Source organism: Cryptomeria japonica, chromosome 5, assembly GCF_030272615.1.
Source record: "Cryptomeria japonica chromosome 5, Sugi_1.0, whole genome shotgun sequence".
Lineage (NCBI taxonomy): Eukaryota > Viridiplantae > Streptophyta > Pinopsida > Cupressales > Cupressaceae > Cryptomeria > Cryptomeria japonica.
The window spans coordinates 850,567,739-850,586,476 of NC_081409.1; positions in this window are offsets into that span (position 1 = coordinate 850,567,739).

Below are 18,738 nucleotides of genomic sequence, written 5' to 3' on the forward strand. Positions count from 1 at the left end.
AAATTTCCAAAATAATAAGCCATGCTCAAGCGTTAACGGGTAATTACAACACTCTCTCAAGTTGGCTTAAACACCTAAACAAATTAATTAATCCTTAGAAGAAACACAAATGACAAGTTGGTTTACGACAATAGTCTAGCCCCTTCTCTAACAACTCAAAAAAAAATTCTCCTTTTACTATAAGAACAAATTACATTGAGAGCGACTGAAGAAATGGAAAAGCATTACCGAGCTAAAACAAGCTTCTATTGCATACATTTAAAAATTGAAGACCATTCCCTCCACTCGATTTACTCATTATCATATAATTAATTATCATTCGATTTAAAACCACAATGAAAGTCACTGTTTTATTAAAGCCCAAAAATACATATATGTAATTAATGATATTGGTTAAATAAATGCTATCTATTTTAGCATGTATTATAATATAAGCATTTATTCTCTCTTTTTTTTTGTTGTTAAAAAAAAAACATTATATTTCTAAACCAAAATCCCAACTCCTTTTTTTTTTCTTATAACACAAATATTACCTGATATAAACCTATTTTAATAAGCATCTTTTTTTTTGTAAACACCATGAAAACCCCCAAACCGAGTTTTAATCATACTTAAAATCGCCAAGTGAAAATAATAATAAAAAAAAAACATTTTAAAAGTTAAAAATGGCGGCTAAACCCTAGCCGAGCCGAGCCCTAACCGCAGGGAACTGCGGCCACCATGACGGGCGCAGCCGGGGGTTCTGCGTCCGCCATGGGGGACGCAGTCCCTATGGCTCCCCCACACAGTGGTGCCGGAAGGGGCTGCGGCCTCCAAAGGAGACGCAGTCCCCTTCGGCCCCCACTGTGTGTGGGCGCCGGGGTAGCTGCGAGCGGCGCGCGTGGGGAGGGGACGGGTCGAGCTTCGGCTCCCCCCCCGAACCCCATAATTTTTTTGCATTAAATTATTTTTGTGTTTAAATTTTTTTTTCTTTCCTTTCCTTCATTCGATTTACAGTTCGAATCTACCCCCTTTTTTTTTGGGTAACATATGAATCCGATTTTCAGTTGGGTTTTATCAAAATAAATCTCAAATACAGGGATAATGCATTCACAGCTCCCATCATCTTATTGTTCTTTTATTCTTTTTTTGTTTACAGACCCATTCATTCCCAGATTTGTATCAAAATCTCCATTATGAAAAAGAATGTCTCCTATCAAATTTAAAACCACAAAATCCTTTAACAACAAGGATTTGATTCAAAATAACCAAGTTGGGAAGAGACTGAAAACTAACTTCAAACACATTCATGAGAAATACTTTTTTTTTTTTAATCTTGTATTCAACAATAGATCAAGAAGAAGATACGAATCCTACCTCATAGTGCAGATTCCAGGCTTGAATCTTGATGAAGAGCTTTCCCAATCTGCTGCTTCAATGCAAAATCCCTCTTTTTTTTTTTTTCAAAAAAAAAAACTTCCCAAGCAATAGAACCCCCAAAATGCTTACCAAACTAGGTTAAAAATGAAACCCTAATTTTGCCCTAATTTCAATTTCGAATTTAGGGTTTTATTTCTAAAATACAATAAATGAAAATCCAAATGGGAATCATTCATTCCCTCCTTGTTCATTTTTCTTTTAAAATTTAAAAGCTTCTATTTCATATTCAACTTTAATTTAATTTACTGAAAATCAAACTTTTATATTTTATCAACTATACAAGTAAGAAGAAATAATTTCTTTTAAATAAAAATAATTTTCCCTTTTCCCTCCAAATGCGAAAATGCGTAATTTATTGCTATCTCCCCAAATGTCTTTAAATTTTTTTCCTTTCCAAAAACGCATAATCTCATTAAATTCATTATTTTAAAATTAGCTATTAAATTAACTCGCTACAACATAATAAAGCGATATTTTTAAATAAATGACTAATCTAATGCAAGAGTTTAATTTATTCTAATTTCTCGACTACAAATGCATAAAAGTTACAAATGCGTAAATGAGCACACTAACCTCAGTTAAATACCTTAAACTTGCTACAATAATAATTTAAAGCAAGTCTCTTTAATTACTGATTAATCGTATAAAGAAGCTACCTATTTAAATTTCTATATCTCTAATGTGTACGTTTAATCATAATTTTAAATTTAATACTTAGGATAACAAACCTCACTTACCTCGTGCAAGGCACGCAAATCGAGGTAGTCCTCCAAATCTCTCGACACGCATCCCAATGAAAAGCAAGCCCCACGAACCCACACATGGTGCTCACCTAACCATGGCTAAGGCAAGACTAGAGTTATATGACCACAAATCCGAATTCAAAAGATGAAGGAGCATACTCAACCTTGCAATTTCCAAAGGAGATGAACCTTGCCCTAAGCGGTGTTGTACCTGCAATCTCCTGCACCCATGAATTCATACAAGCATGCATATACATATACATATTCAATGAAGGCGTTAGCTCAAGATTTATCTCAAGGGTTAGGGAACAATTGCATTTACACGAAAATCGATGCAAAAGCACAATAATAAGTATGCACAATTTATTTATATTATCTAAACTACACATTGCATATCGGTTACTCTACCATTCAAAAATGCCACATAGGAAGTCAATCAAGGTTAAACGGGTTTTAAAAGTCCGACTAGGGTATGGGCATTACATTCTTCCCCCCTAGGTTCCGACTTACTCCTGGAAGTCGCAAAGTTAAACGGAAGTCCTGCAACACTTATTAGTCCTTAAACTCAATTAACAATTTTCATTTTGCACAAACAACCATTTTGTCAACAATTTATAACATTATTCACCAATAAAAACGCATCTAACATCATTCACACCTTCAAACATTCTATAATCTACGCTCAATCATAGCAAGGATACGAGACTTTTCCCTTTTTATTTCACCAAATTTAAAGCAATTAAAATATATAAGCACAGTTATCATACTCATTTATCAAACAAGACACGAAAATATGCTCTCAAGGTCAATTTCTCTCACCAATTCATCTCTTTCACAAAACTTTATCACATAGGCCTAGCTTCACATATCAATTTTACAACCAAGTTAACTTTTCAACATATAAGAACAACATAAGAACTCAATTGTTTACACTTTTCAGACATACAAGAACTTTTCCAATGACTATGCCCCATAACATAGTGACAAGTTGATACCATTTAATCCATGATTACACATAATTTCCATCCACAAGACTGGTTTGCACAACACAATAGGCCACATGTGAGCATGTCAAATGCTCGGTCAAAGGTAACATATATGATCCACATCTTAATGCCTGCTCTCAGAATAAATACATGATCAACAAATATCCAACATCTCACTCGAGGGCTTGATGGTGATAGGGTACACCATAGCGGTGCTTCCTTCCATACAAGTCCCTCGTGAATATCCCTTGTTGTGTAAGGTGTTTAGCCTCCAAGAGATAGTCACCACTCATAGGTAGGTAGTGGATCTTAGCTGTTTACACAGCCTCACATACCTCCATCCTCAAGGTTCCTTGCGTCTACTTCCTCGTATACACTCATCCAAGCCCGTCTCCCACGTTCTTGGAGAGGAATTCACATCACAACACAAGACCAGCATTCAAAAACAACAAGAATTAACCGGTTTAGCCACCAAAGTACAAAAGATTAAGGGTAATATTTGTCAATTCCAACAATAAAACAAGAAAATAATTTCCGGATTTGCAACATCAAATCAAGTAAAATCAAGATCGCAAGTTCGTGGCTAAACTGTCAAGGTCAAAGTAAAATAAATTGCTGGCCCACAAGATAATCAATAAATAAATAAATAAAAGAAATTCATAAGTGCACATTACATCACTATGTGACTAGTAGCTAGCCACCAACGAGGAAGGAAGGAACAATCGTCTAGCTATCCTAGTAGCTCATCATGTGGTGTGGCCAAGTCACACATCCACATGGCATGGCAGTGTGCACCTCGGCATCACCCCGCATCACGTCGTCACGTGGCATGGCTCTACCCAATACATAGCGGTAGACCGCATGGAAATGTCTACTACATCCCGCATCGTGTCTCAGCACGGCATGGCAATACTCCAAGCGGACAAAGTACGCAATGGACGTATCCTGCATGGCAGTGTACCCCGCGGATAAGGCACGCGCTGGTCACACTCCGCATAGCGATGTTCCTCTCAGGATACTCGCCGTAAGCCAGAGGTATACATGGCTAAGGTCTACCCATAAGTCTACCAACACTAGCCAGTTGGTAACTTATGTAGAACAATAACACGCCTCTCATGAAGACAAGGCAACAAATGCTCCAATGGAATCCAACAATATGCTCAAAAACTGTCATCTATATGCTCAAGGTAAAGGATAGGAATAAGGCTGGCACACATGAACCTCATAAATCGGTTCATCACAAGGGGAAGTATTGAGTACACCTATGTTATAGTTTCGTTACAAAACCATGCTTTTCCTCGAAATAGGGAAGCTAAAGTCGCTTCGCGTCGACATTACTCGTACGTTGTTCATACTATTCAAGGAATGGTGACTTCTACTACTACCCCTTCACATACTGACTTATCAACAACCCGTGGGTTGGCACTCAATAAGGAAACAAATAAGCAACACCACATAGATAGGTATGGTTTCCCATACTCCTAAGCAAACATATTCCCCATGGTTGATTACTTCACCATCCCATGGGCACACAAAGCAAGTACGGGTTCTCTCACAACACACACCGAATAGCACCATTACTGGTTTAGTCACATTTACGGGGAGTTTTTTTTGTTTTACATTATGCTAACACATACTTAAGGGAAGTTTCTAATTATGCTTTACACATGAATCACCAACAAGGTTTACTCTAGATCCGCGTTCTGAAATTTTCAACAATTCAATTTACACAATGAGATAACATCATTCTAATATCTTTCTCAATCTTCCCTAAGCATTTTCATTCACATTATTAACTATGCAATTTTTCCCTTTTCAAGATGAGAAACTTTCCCCTTTCAATTAGAAGCCCAAAGCAACATAAAATTTCACATGCATTATAACAAAATTTCTTCTTAAATCACTGCATTCCAAATAGTATTTCAAAGACAACAATTCCTGTATTTTAGACAAGAGGAGGAAGAGAGTTGGAAAATCAACTATTTCCTACGAATACACAAGAATTTCAAAATCACACCATATGCTCGGACATAAGTTTATCATTTGAGTTGCACGGTTTTCATTTTGCTATCTTTTAGGAAGGTGTCAAAGCATCCTAACATGACATTTCTAATCATTATTGCTGCACTATAATGTTCTAGTTTTCCGAACAAGAATTCAAAATGACCAAATTTTCTTTTTGTAATACAAGTCTTCTAGAGCACAATCACTATTCGTAATACAATGCAATACAATAATACATCAAATCTAACATTGGAAATTCATAATATAACAAGGAGGTAAATGAAGAGCTATCTCCTAGATTTTTTACACATTTAATGCATACAAATCAGCAAGTCTTTTATTTACTCATTTCGAAACATAATAAGACAATTACCCATATCCAAAGTAAGTTAAAAGTGCGCCACTTAATAGGTCCTAATCACACTAGCTGAGTAAGCACATAAAACAATCTTTTGAGGAGCACATCAATTTACTCTTGAAGCTACTACAACATGTCCCCTTTTGGTTTTCCTTTCACATCAAGCAATTTTCACAAACTCACTATGCGCATATTAAAGCACCTTCCTTAAGATGAAATTTAATTATATCACTCCTACCAAGCACATGGAGAACCCTTTAATGCAACCATACAATTTTCTATCATTATCCAAAAATTAACTCCTAAATCAATCCTTTTCACGATCTAAAGCACAAAAACGTTATAGGGTTCGCACAAGGCTCAAGATATATCATCCTTTCCCTTGCAATAAGAAAACTTAAATAAGAGGTAACTACACATATCAAATCCTTTTAATTTACTAAAGAGAGAAGAGGAAGAGTCATAGTCACTAAATGTACTACATAATAAGAACTAACATTTGCCATACTAGTCTTTCAAGTGGACAATCATGAAGATAGAGCCCAAACCACAAACAAACACATTTCATACTTTTAGGTTCAAGATAGTAACAACCAACTTAGATGGATTAGTCACAGAGTAAAACAAGGCAAGAATGAAGGTACATACGAATCCTTTTCAAAGAAGAGAAGTCATAGACCAAGACCTCAATAGGTAGACAAAACACCCATAATTATTTCCAAAACACCCACATCAATAAGGCGAAAACAAAGTGTGAATCACACATGTTACACACAAGTAGGGTTTGTCAAATCACACCCTCGCAACAAGGTGGGCGAGCGCACAACATAAGGTAGACACACACACACCAACTAAGGGCACAAGCGAAACCAGAGATCCCAGTGTTGCAACATGGGCTCTGATACCAAGTGTAATGCCCCGCCAGGAAACCCCTAAGGGTTTAAATTAAAAACACTCAAATAGAGTGTAAATTTTTTTTTTTTTTATAATATTTATTTAGAGCGTTAATGAAAAGTTACATTATTAAGATAAATTGAAGTTAACTCAATTCATTATTAGGCACGACATTAAAATACATTGGAGTTATCTGTCAACTTAGCTATCATAGCGGAAGGCTCAACAATCCTAAGAGGTTTCCCAACGCGATTACCTAACCTTACACCTAACTCAACTTGCGTCATTAGATCCATTAAATTGGATATCTTACTTACGAGATAATGCATAGATCTAGATTACATATGTGTTCATAGATATGACATCTTAAAATTTTTGGAGGCGTACATTTACTTTGGTGGTTAGGAGGCCATTGAGGAGTCATTTACTCAATGCACTTAATTTCATAATTACGTTAAGAGGGCCCCCAAAAGGGTTCATGTGTTTAATGTGATGAAGTCCACTCCTTGGTTTTGTGGTATCCATTCACAATAGATTTCATCCTTTAATGTTTTAAAAATATGCCTAATGAGATTCATTCGTTCGGGTTAAACTACGTTCAATATAACGAGGATTCCTTCATTTGATCTTAAAATATTCACCCACATTTGATACCTCCTTTAAAATATTAAACAGTGTGGTTAATAAGATAAATTTGTTTCTTTCGGATTAAACTTCCATGAGTAGAGTGAGGGCTCTTCATTTGTTATCATGCGTAGCCTACTAATGGGTTGAAGTTCTATTATGAAAGGTAAAATATGAGTAGCCATAGGATACATTTGATGTTTTAAAAATAATACTACTAGATGGCTAGAATCATTACATGAAAAATGTATTTGAGCCACAAGAGTTCATCCTTTAACTTTATGATATAGTTAGGAAGATAATATTTAACATTTCAAGATTGAAGTAATTAGATCATAATGACGTTCTTCTATTCGGATTAAAATACAATTATCTTTTTGCATATCTCTTGTTTTGTTCTCTTCTTGTTAAATGATCTTAAAATGAGAGAGATACTTTTACTAGGATTTAATGTTTAAACAACAAATCAATTACTTTTCCATTTTAGTTTAATTTTAGCAATCATGAGGGATTCCTTTTATAAGGGATTAAAATATGGATATCTAATTGAGTTCACCCAATTATAAAATAAATCTGGTGAGGATTATTGATTAAAATTACAACATAAATTACTAAGTATATTCATCCAATATACAACATGAATTACCTAAATGAGTCCACACGATTATCATTTTACTCTAGTGAGGAATATAGTTAAGGTTAAAGCGTGAAATAACTTAATGAATCATCCAATGCAATGAAGCATAATTAACATGGCGTGAATTTCATTCACTAAGGCAAAAGGATAGATGTTGATATGATGTTCAACCTTTAGATTTCAATCTAGGAATGGTGACATAAATTTTAACTTTGTTTCCTTTTTTACGTCCATTCCATTTATATACTTAATAACAAGTTAATCCAATAAAGAAAACTAGCAAGGTTCCTTCCATTATTACTACGTCCATTTAACCTTATCAAAATACTCCTTTCCACAACTCTAATTACAATATTTTAAATGTTTGCCATAACCATGATTCACCAAGTTTTATGAACTTAAATAACTACATTTATCCATATGAATAATGTCATGCACTTAAATTTGAATTCATTAAATTTCCACCATACACTCATGCAAGAAATACAACCATCCATGATAATTTAAAACATAAAACAAGCACGCTATAAACATCACATAACACAGATATGATCTCGGAGTTCACCCCGGATGGGCTACATCTCCGGGTCTTCTCAACTGCAAGACCCTTTTGGTATTATATCGTTAGAAATACATGATTTATAAGTCTTTACATCTTTGCCTCTTAGGCGAACTCAACCAATAAACAATAGACACCTCATTCGGAGTTTACATAATGATCCCTTCTAGAGTGGATCCAACTGATACACTTCAAAGCAAAAACAAGGATTTCTTAACTGGTGGCGCCTTAAATGGAGACTTGACCGACGTTGGTCAGACAAAGGCATTCAGAAGACGGTGACCTAACATACCTATCTAGGCCATGCTATTATAACGAACGCATCAAATTTCCAAAATAATAAGCCATGCTCAAGCGTTAACGGGTAATTACAACACTCTCTCAAGTTGGCTTAAACACCTAAACAAATTAATTAATCCTTAGAAGAAACACAAATGACAAGTTGGTTTACGACAATAGTCTAGCCCCTTCTCTAACAACTCAAAAAAAAATTCTCCTTTTACTATAAGAACAAATTACATTGAGAGCGACTGAAGAAATGGAAAAGCATTACCGAGCTAAAACAAGCTTCTATTGCATACATTTAAAAATTGAAGACCATTCCCTCCACTCGATTTACTCATTATCATATAATTAATTATCATTCGATTTAAAACCACAATGAAAGTCACTGTTTTATTAAAGCCCAAAAATACATATATGTAATTAATGATATTGGTTAAATAAATGCTATCTATTTTAGCATGTATTATAATATAAGCATTTATTCTCTCTTTTTTTTTGTTGTTAAAAAAAAAACATTATATTTCTAAACCAAAATCCCAACTCCTTTTTTTTTTCTTATAACACAAATATTACCTGATATAAACCTATTTTAATAAGCATCTTTTTTTTTGTAAACACCATGAAAACCCCCAAACCGAGTTTTAATCATACTTAAAATCGCCAAGTGAAAATAATAATAAAAAAAAAACATTTTAAAAGTTAAAAATGGCGGCTAAACCCTAGCCGAGCCGAGCCCTAACCGCAGGGAACTGCGGCCACCATGACGGGCGCAGCCGGGGGTTCTGCGTCCGCCATGGGGGACGCAGTCCCTATGGCTCCCCCACACAGTGGTGCCGGAAGGGGCTGCGGCCTCCAAAGGAGACGCAGTCCCCTTCGGCCCCCACTGTGTGTGGGCGCCGGGGTAGCTGCGAGCGGCGCGCGTGGGGAGGGGACGGGTCGAGCTTCGGCTCCCCCCCCGAACCCCATAATTTTTTTGCATTAAATTATTTTTGTGTTTAAATTTTTTTTTCTTTCCTTTCCTTCATTCGATTTACAGTTCGAATCTACCCCCTTTTTTTTTGGGTAACATATGAATCCGATTTTCAGTTGGGTTTTATCAAAATAAATCTCAAATACAGGGATAATGCATTCACAGCTCCCATCATCTTATTGTTCTTTTATTCTTTTTTTGTTTACAGACCCATTCATTCCCAGATTTGTATCAAAATCTCCATTATGAAAAAGAATGTCTCCTATCAAATTTAAAACCACAAAATCCTTTAACAACAAGGATTTGATTCAAAATAACCAAGTTGGGAAGAGACTGAAAACTAACTTCAAACACATTCATGAGAAATACTTTTTTTTTTTTAATCTTGTATTCAACAATAGATCAAGAAGAAGATACGAATCCTACCTCATAGTGCAGATTCCAGGCTTGAATCTTGATGAAGAGCTTTCCCAATCTGCTGCTTCAATGCAAAATCCCTCTTTTTTTTTTTTTCAAAAAAAAAAACTTCCCAAGCAATAGAACCCCCAAAATGCTTACCAAACTAGGTTAAAAATGAAACCCTAATTTTGCCCTAATTTCAATTTCGAATTTAGGGTTTTATTTCTAAAATACAATAAATGAAAATCCAAATGGGAATCATTCATTCCCTCCTTGTTCATTTTTCTTTTAAAATTTAAAAGCTTCTATTTCATATTCAACTTTAATTTAATTTACTGAAAATCAAACTTTTATATTTTATCAACTATACAAGTAAGAAGAAATAATTTCTTTTAAATAAAAATAATTTTCCCTTTTCCCTCCAAATGCGAAAATGCGTAATTTATTGCTATCTCCCCAAATGTCTTTAAATTTTTTTCCTTTCCAAAAACGCATAATCTCATTAAATTCATTATTTTAAAATTAGCTATTAAATTAACTCGCTACAACATAATAAAGCGATATTTTTAAATAAATGACTAATCTAATGCAAGAGTTTAATTTATTCTAATTTCTCGACTACAAATGCATAAAAGTTACAAATGCGTAAATGAGCACACTAACCTCAGTTAAATACCTTAAACTTGCTACAATAATAATTTAAAGCAAGTCTCTTTAATTACTGATTAATCGTATAAAGAAGCTACCTATTTAAATTTCTATATCTCTAATGTGTACGTTTAATCATAATTTTAAATTTAATACTTAGGATAACAAACCTCACTTACCTCGTGCAAGGCACGCAAATCGAGGTAGTCCTCCAAATCTCTCGACACGCATCCCAATGAAAAGCAAGCCCCACGAACCCACACATGGTGCTCACCTAACCATGGCTAAGGCAAGACTAGAGTTATATGACCACAAATCCGAATTCAAAAGATGAAGGAGCATACTCAACCTTGCAATTTCCAAAGGAGATGAACCTTGCCCTAAGCGGTGTTGTACCTGCAATCTCCTGCACCCATGAATTCATACAAGCATGCATATACATATACATATTCAATGAAGGCGTTAGCTCAAGATTTATCTCAAGGGTTAGGGAACAATTGCATTTACACGAAAATCGATGCAAAAGCACAATAATAAGTATGCACAATTTATTTATATTATCTAAACTACACATTGCATATCGGTTACTCTACCATTCAAAAATGCCACATAGGAAGTCAATCAAGGTTAAACGGGTTTTAAAAGTCCGACTAGGGTATGGGCATTACATTCTTCCCCCCTAGGTTCCGACTTACTCCTGGAAGTCGCAAAGTTAAACGGAAGTCCTGCAACACTTATTAGTCCTTAAACTCAATTAACAATTTTCATTTTGCACAAACAACCATTTTGTCAACAATTTATAACATTATTCACCAATAAAAACGCATCTAACATCATTCACACCTTCAAACATTCTATAATCTACGCTCAATCATAGCAAGGATACGAGACTTTTCCCTTTTTATTTCACCAAATTTAAAGCAATTAAAATATATAAGCACAGTTATCATACTCATTTATCAAACAAGACACGAAAATATGCTCTCAAGGTCAATTTCTCTCACCAATTCATCTCTTTCACAAAACTTTATCACATAGGCCTAGCTTCACATATCAATTTTACAACCAAGTTAACTTTTCAACATATAAGAACAACATAAGAACTCAATTGTTTACACTTTTCAGACATACAAGAACTTTTCCAATGACTATGCCCCATAACATAGTGACAAGTTGATACCATTTAATCCATGATTACACATAATTTCCATCCACAAGACTGGTTTGCACAACACAATAGGCCACATGTGAGCATGTCAAATGCTCGGTCAAAGGTAACATATATGATCCACATCTTAATGCCTGCTCTCAGAATAAATACATGATCAACAAATATCCAACATCTCACTCGAGGGCTTGATGGTGATAGGGTACACCATAGCGGTGCTTCCTTCCATACAAGTCCCTCGTGAATATCCCTTGTTGTGTAAGGTGTTTAGCCTCCAAGAGATAGTCACCACTCATAGGTAGGTAGTGGATCTTAGCTGTTTACACAGCCTCACATACCTCCATCCTCAAGGTTCCTTGCGTCTACTTCCTCGTATACACTCATCCAAGCCCGTCTCCCACGTTCTTGGAGAGGAATTCACATCACAACACAAGACCAGCATTCAAAAACAACAAGAATTAACCGGTTTAGCCACCAAAGTACAAAAGATTAAGGGTAATATTTGTCAATTCCAACAATAAAACAAGAAAATAATTTCCGGATTTGCAACATCAAATCAAGTAAAATCAAGATCGCAAGTTCGTGGCTAAACTGTCAAGGTCAAAGTAAAATAAATTGCTGGCCCACAAGATAATCAATAAATAAATAAATAAAAGAAATTCATAAGTGCACATTACATCACTATGTGACTAGTAGCTAGCCACCAACGAGGAAGGAAGGAACAATCGTCTAGCTATCCTAGTAGCTCATCATGTGGTGTGGCCAAGTCACACATCCACATGGCATGGCAGTGTGCACCTCGGCATCACCCCGCATCACGTCGTCACGTGGCATGGCTCTACCCAATACATAGCGGTAGACCGCATGGAAATGTCTACTACATCCCGCATCGTGTCTCAGCACGGCATGGCAATACTCCAAGCGGACAAAGTACGCAATGGACGTATCCTGCATGGCAGTGTACCCCGCGGATAAGGCACGCGCTGGTCACACTCCGCATAGCGATGTTCCTCTCAGGATACTCGCCGTAAGCCAGAGGTATACATGGCTAAGGTCTACCCATAAGTCTACCAACACTAGCCAGTTGGTAACTTATGTAGAACAATAACACGCCTCTCATGAAGACAAGGCAACAAATGCTCCAATGGAATCCAACAATATGCTCAAAAACTGTCATCTATATGCTCAAGGTAAAGGATAGGAATAAGGCTGGCACACATGAACCTCATAAATCGGTTCATCACAAGGGGAAGTATTGAGTACACCTATGTTATAGTTTCGTTACAAAACCATGCTTTTCCTCGAAATAGGGAAGCTAAAGTCGCTTCGCGTCGACATTACTCGTACGTTGTTCATACTATTCAAGGAATGGTGACTTCTACTACTACCCCTTCACATACTGACTTATCAACAACCCGTGGGTTGGCACTCAATAAGGAAACAAATAAGCAACACCACATAGATAGGTATGGTTTCCCATACTCCTAAGCAAACATATTCCCCATGGTTGATTACTTCACCATCCCATGGGCACACAAAGCAAGTACGGGTTCTCTCACAACACACACCGAATAGCACCATTACTGGTTTAGTCACATTTACGGGGAGTTTTTTTTGTTTTACATTATGCTAACACATACTTAAGGGAAGTTTCTAATTATGCTTTACACATGAATCACCAACAAGGTTTACTCTAGATCCGCGTTCTGAAATTTTCAACAATTCAATTTACACAATGAGATAACATCATTCTAATATCTTTCTCAATCTTCCCTAAGCATTTTCATTCACATTATTAACTATGCAATTTTTCCCTTTTCAAGATGAGAAACTTTCCCCTTTCAATTAGAAGCCCAAAGCAACATAAAATTTCACATGCATTATAACAAAATTTCTTCTTAAATCACTGCATTCCAAATAGTATTTCAAAGACAACAATTCCTGTATTTTAGACAAGAGGAGGAAGAGAGTTGGAAAATCAACTATTTCCTACGAATACACAAGAATTTCAAAATCACACCATATGCTCGGACATAAGTTTATCATTTGAGTTGCACGGTTTTCATTTTGCTATCTTTTAGGAAGGTGTCAAAGCATCCTAACATGACATTTCTAATCATTATTGCTGCACTATAATGTTCTAGTTTTCCGAACAAGAATTCAAAATGACCAAATTTTCTTTTTGTAATACAAGTCTTCTAGAGCACAATCACTATTCGTAATACAATGCAATACAATAATACATCAAATCTAACATTGGAAATTCATAATATAACAAGGAGGTAAATGAAGAGCTATCTCCTAGATTTTTTACACATTTAATGCATACAAATCAGCAAGTCTTTTATTTACTCATTTCGAAACATAATAAGACAATTACCCATATCCAAAGTAAGTTAAAAGTGCGCCACTTAATAGGTCCTAATCACACTAGCTGAGTAAGCACATAAAACAATCTTTTGAGGAGCACATCAATTTACTCTTGAAGCTACTACAACATGTCCCCTTTTGGTTTTCCTTTCACATCAAGCAATTTTCACAAACTCACTATGCGCATATTAAAGCACCTTCCTTAAGATGAAATTTAATTATATCACTCCTACCAAGCACATGGAGAACCCTTTAATGCAACCATACAATTTTCTATCATTATCCAAAAATTAACTCCTAAATCAATCCTTTTCACGATCTAAAGCACAAAAACGTTATAGGGTTCGCACAAGGCTCAAGATATATCATCCTTTCCCTTGCAATAAGAAAACTTAAATAAGAGGTAACTACACATATCAAATCCTTTTAATTTACTAAAGAGAGAAGAGGAAGAGTCATAGTCACTAAATGTACTACATAATAAGAACTAACATTTGCCATACTAGTCTTTCAAGTGGACAATCATGAAGATAGAGCCCAAACCACAAACAAACACATTTCATACTTTTAGGTTCAAGATAGTAACAACCAACTTAGATGGATTAGTCACAGAGTAAAACAAGGCAAGAATGAAGGTACATACGAATCCTTTTCAAAGAAGAGAAGTCATAGACCAAGACCTCAATAGGTAGACAAAACACCCATAATTATTTCCAAAACACCCACATCAATAAGGCGAAAACAAAGTGTGAATCACACATGTTACACACAAGTAGGGTTTGTCAAATCACACCCTCGCAACAAGGTGGGCGAGCGCACAACATAAGGTAGACACACACACACCAACTAAGGGCACAAGCGAAACCAGAGATCCCAGTGTTGCAACATGGGCTCTGATACCAAGTGTAATGCCCCGCCAGGAAACCCCTAAGGGTTTAAATTAAAAACACTCAAATAGAGTGTAAATTTTTTTTTTTTTTATAATATTTATTTAGAGCGTTAATGAAAAGTTACATTATTAAGATAAATTGAAGTTAACTCAATTCATTATTAGGCACGACATTAAAATACATTGGAGTTATCTGTCAACTTAGCTATCATAGCGGAAGGCTCAACAATCCTAAGAGGTTTCCCAACGCGATTACCTAACCTTACACCTAACTCAACTTGCGTCATTAGATCCATTAAATTGGATATCTTACTTACGAGATAATGCATAGATCTAGATTACATATGTGTTCATAGATATGACATCTTAAAATTTTTGGAGGCGTACATTTACTTTGGTGGTTAGGAGGCCATTGAGGAGTCATTTACTCAATGCACTTAATTTCATAATTACGTTAAGAGGGCCCCCAAAAGGGTTCATGTGTTTAATGTGATGAAGTCCACTCCTTGGTTTTGTGGTATCCATTCACAATAGATTTCATCCTTTAATGTTTTAAAAATATGCCTAATGAGATTCATTCGTTCGGGTTAAACTACGTTCAATATAACGAGGATTCCTTCATTTGATCTTAAAATATTCACCCACATTTGATACCTCCTTTAAAATATTAAACAGTGTGGTTAATAAGATAAATTTGTTTCTTTCGGATTAAACTTCCATGAGTAGAGTGAGGGCTCTTCATTTGTTATCATGCGTAGCCTACTAATGGGTTGAAGTTCTATTATGAAAGGTAAAATATGAGTAGCCATAGGATACATTTGATGTTTTAAAAATAATACTACTAGATGGCTAGAATCATTACATGAAAAATGTATTTGAGCCACAAGAGTTCATCCTTTAACTTTATGATATAGTTAGGAAGATAATATTTAACATTTCAAGATTGAAGTAATTAGATCATAATGACGTTCTTCTATTCGGATTAAAATACAATTATCTTTTTGCATATCTCTTGTTTTGTTCTCTTCTTGTTAAATGATCTTAAAATGAGAGAGATACTTTTACTAGGATTTAATGTTTAAACAACAAATCAATTACTTTTCCATTTTAGTTTAATTTTAGCAATCATGAGGGATTCCTTTTATAAGGGATTAAAATATGGATATCTAATTGAGTTCACCCAATTATAAAATAAATCTGGTGAGGATTATTGATTAAAATTACAACATAAATTACTAAGTATATTCATCCAATATACAACATGAATTACCTAAATGAGTCCACACGATTATCATTTTACTCTAGTGAGGAATATAGTTAAGGTTAAAGCGTGAAATAACTTAATGAATCATCCAATGCAATGAAGCATAATTAACATGGCGTGAATTTCATTCACTAAGGCAAAAGGATAGATGTTGATATGATGTTCAACCTTTAGATTTCAATCTAGGAATGGTGACATAAATTTTAACTTTGTTTCCTTTTTTACGTCCATTCCATTTATATACTTAATAACAAGTTAATCCAATAAAGAAAACTAGCAAGGTTCCTTCCATTATTACTACGTCCATTTAACCTTATCAAAATACTCCTTTCCACAACTCTAATTACAATATTTTAAATGTTTGCCATAACCATGATTCACCAAGTTTTATGAACTTAAATAACTACATTTATCCATATGAATAATGTCATGCACTTAAATTTGAATTCATTAAATTTCCACCATACACTCATGCAAGAAATACAACCATCCATGATAATTTAAAACATAAAACAAGCACGCTATAAACATCACATAACACAGATATGATCTCGGAGTTCACCCCGGATGGGCTACATCTCCGGGTCTTCTCAACTGCAAGACCCTTTTGGTATTATATCGTTAGAAATACATGATTTATAAGTCTTTACATCTTTGCCTCTTAGGCGAACTCAACCAATAAACAATAGACACCTCATTCGGAGTTTACATAATGATCCCTTCTAGAGTGGATCCAACTGATACACTTCAAAGCAAAAACAAGGATTTCTTAACTGGTGGCGCCTTAAATGGAGACTTGACCGACGTTGGTCAGACAAAGGCATTCAGAAGACGGTGACCTAACATACCTATCTAGGCCATGCTATTATAACGAACGCATCAAATTTCCAAAATAATAAGCCATGCTCAAGCGTTAACGGGTAATTACAACACTCTCTCAAGTTGGCTTAAACACCTAAACAAATTAATTAATCCTTAGAAGAAACACAAATGACAAGTTGGTTTACGACAATAGTCTAGCCCCTTCTCTAACAACTCAAAAAAAAATTCTCCTTTTACTATAAGAACAAATTACATTGAGAGCGACTGAAGAAATGGAAAAGCATTACCGAGCTAAAACAAGCTTCTATTGCATACATTTAAAAATTGAAGACCATTCCCTCCACTCGATTTACTCATTATCATATAATTAATTATCATTCGATTTAAAACCACAATGAAAGTCACTGTTTTATTAAAGCCCAAAAATACATATATGTAATTAATGATATTGGTTAAATAAATGCTATCTATTTTAGCATGTATTATAATATAAGCATTTATTCTCTCTTTTTTTTTGTTGTTAAAAAAAAAACATTATATTTCTAAACCAAAATCCCAACTCCTTTTTTTTTTCTTATAACACAAATATTACCTGATATAAACCTATTTTAATAAGCATCTTTTTTTTTGTAAACACCATGAAAACCCCCAAACCGAGTTTTAATCATACTTAAAATCGCCAAGTGAAAATAATAATAAAAAAAAAACATTTTAAAAGTTAAAAATGGCGGCTAAACCCTAGCCGAGCCGAGCCCTAACCGCAGGGAACTGCGGCCACCATGACGGGCGCAGCCGAGGGTTCTGCGTCCGCCATGGGGGACGCAGTCCCTATGGCTCCCCCACACAGTGGTGCCGGAAGGGGCTGCGGCCTCCAAAGGAGACGCAGTCCCCTTCGGCCCCCACTGTGTGTGGGCGCCGGGGTAGCTGCGAGCGGCGCGCGTGGGGAGGGGACGGGTCGAGCTTCGGCTCCCCCCCCGAACCCCATAATTTTTTTGCATTAAATTATTTTTGTGTTTAAATTTTTTTTTCTTTCCTTTCCTTCATTCGATTTACAGTTCGAATCTACCCCCTTTTTTTTTGGGTAACATATGAATCCGATTTTCAGTTGGGTTTTATCAAAATAAATCTCAAATACAGGGATAATGCATTCACAGCTCCCATCATCTTATTGTTCTTTTATTCTTTTTTTGTTTACAGACCCATTCATTCCCAGATTTGTATCAAAATCTCCATTATGAAAAAGAATGTCTCCTATCAAATTTAAAACCACAAAATCCTTTAACAACAAGGATTTGATTCAAAATAACCAAGTTGGGAAGAGACTGAAAACTAACTTCAAACACATTCATGAGAAATACTTTTTTTTTTTTAATCTTGTATTCAACAATAGATCAAGAAGAAGATACGAATCCTACCTCATAGTGCAGATTCCAGGCTTGAATCTTGATGAAGAGCTTTCCCAATCTGCTGCTTCAATGCAAAATCCCTCTTTTTTTTTTTTTCAAAAAAAAAAACTTCCCAAGCAATAGAACCCCCAAAATGCTTACCAAACTAGGTTAAAAATGAAACCCTAATTTTGCCCTAATTTCAATTTCGAATTTAGGGTTTTATTTCTAAAATACAATAAATGAAAATCCAAATGGGAATCATTCATTCCCTCCTTGTTCATTTTTCTTTTAAAATTTAAAAGCTTCTATTT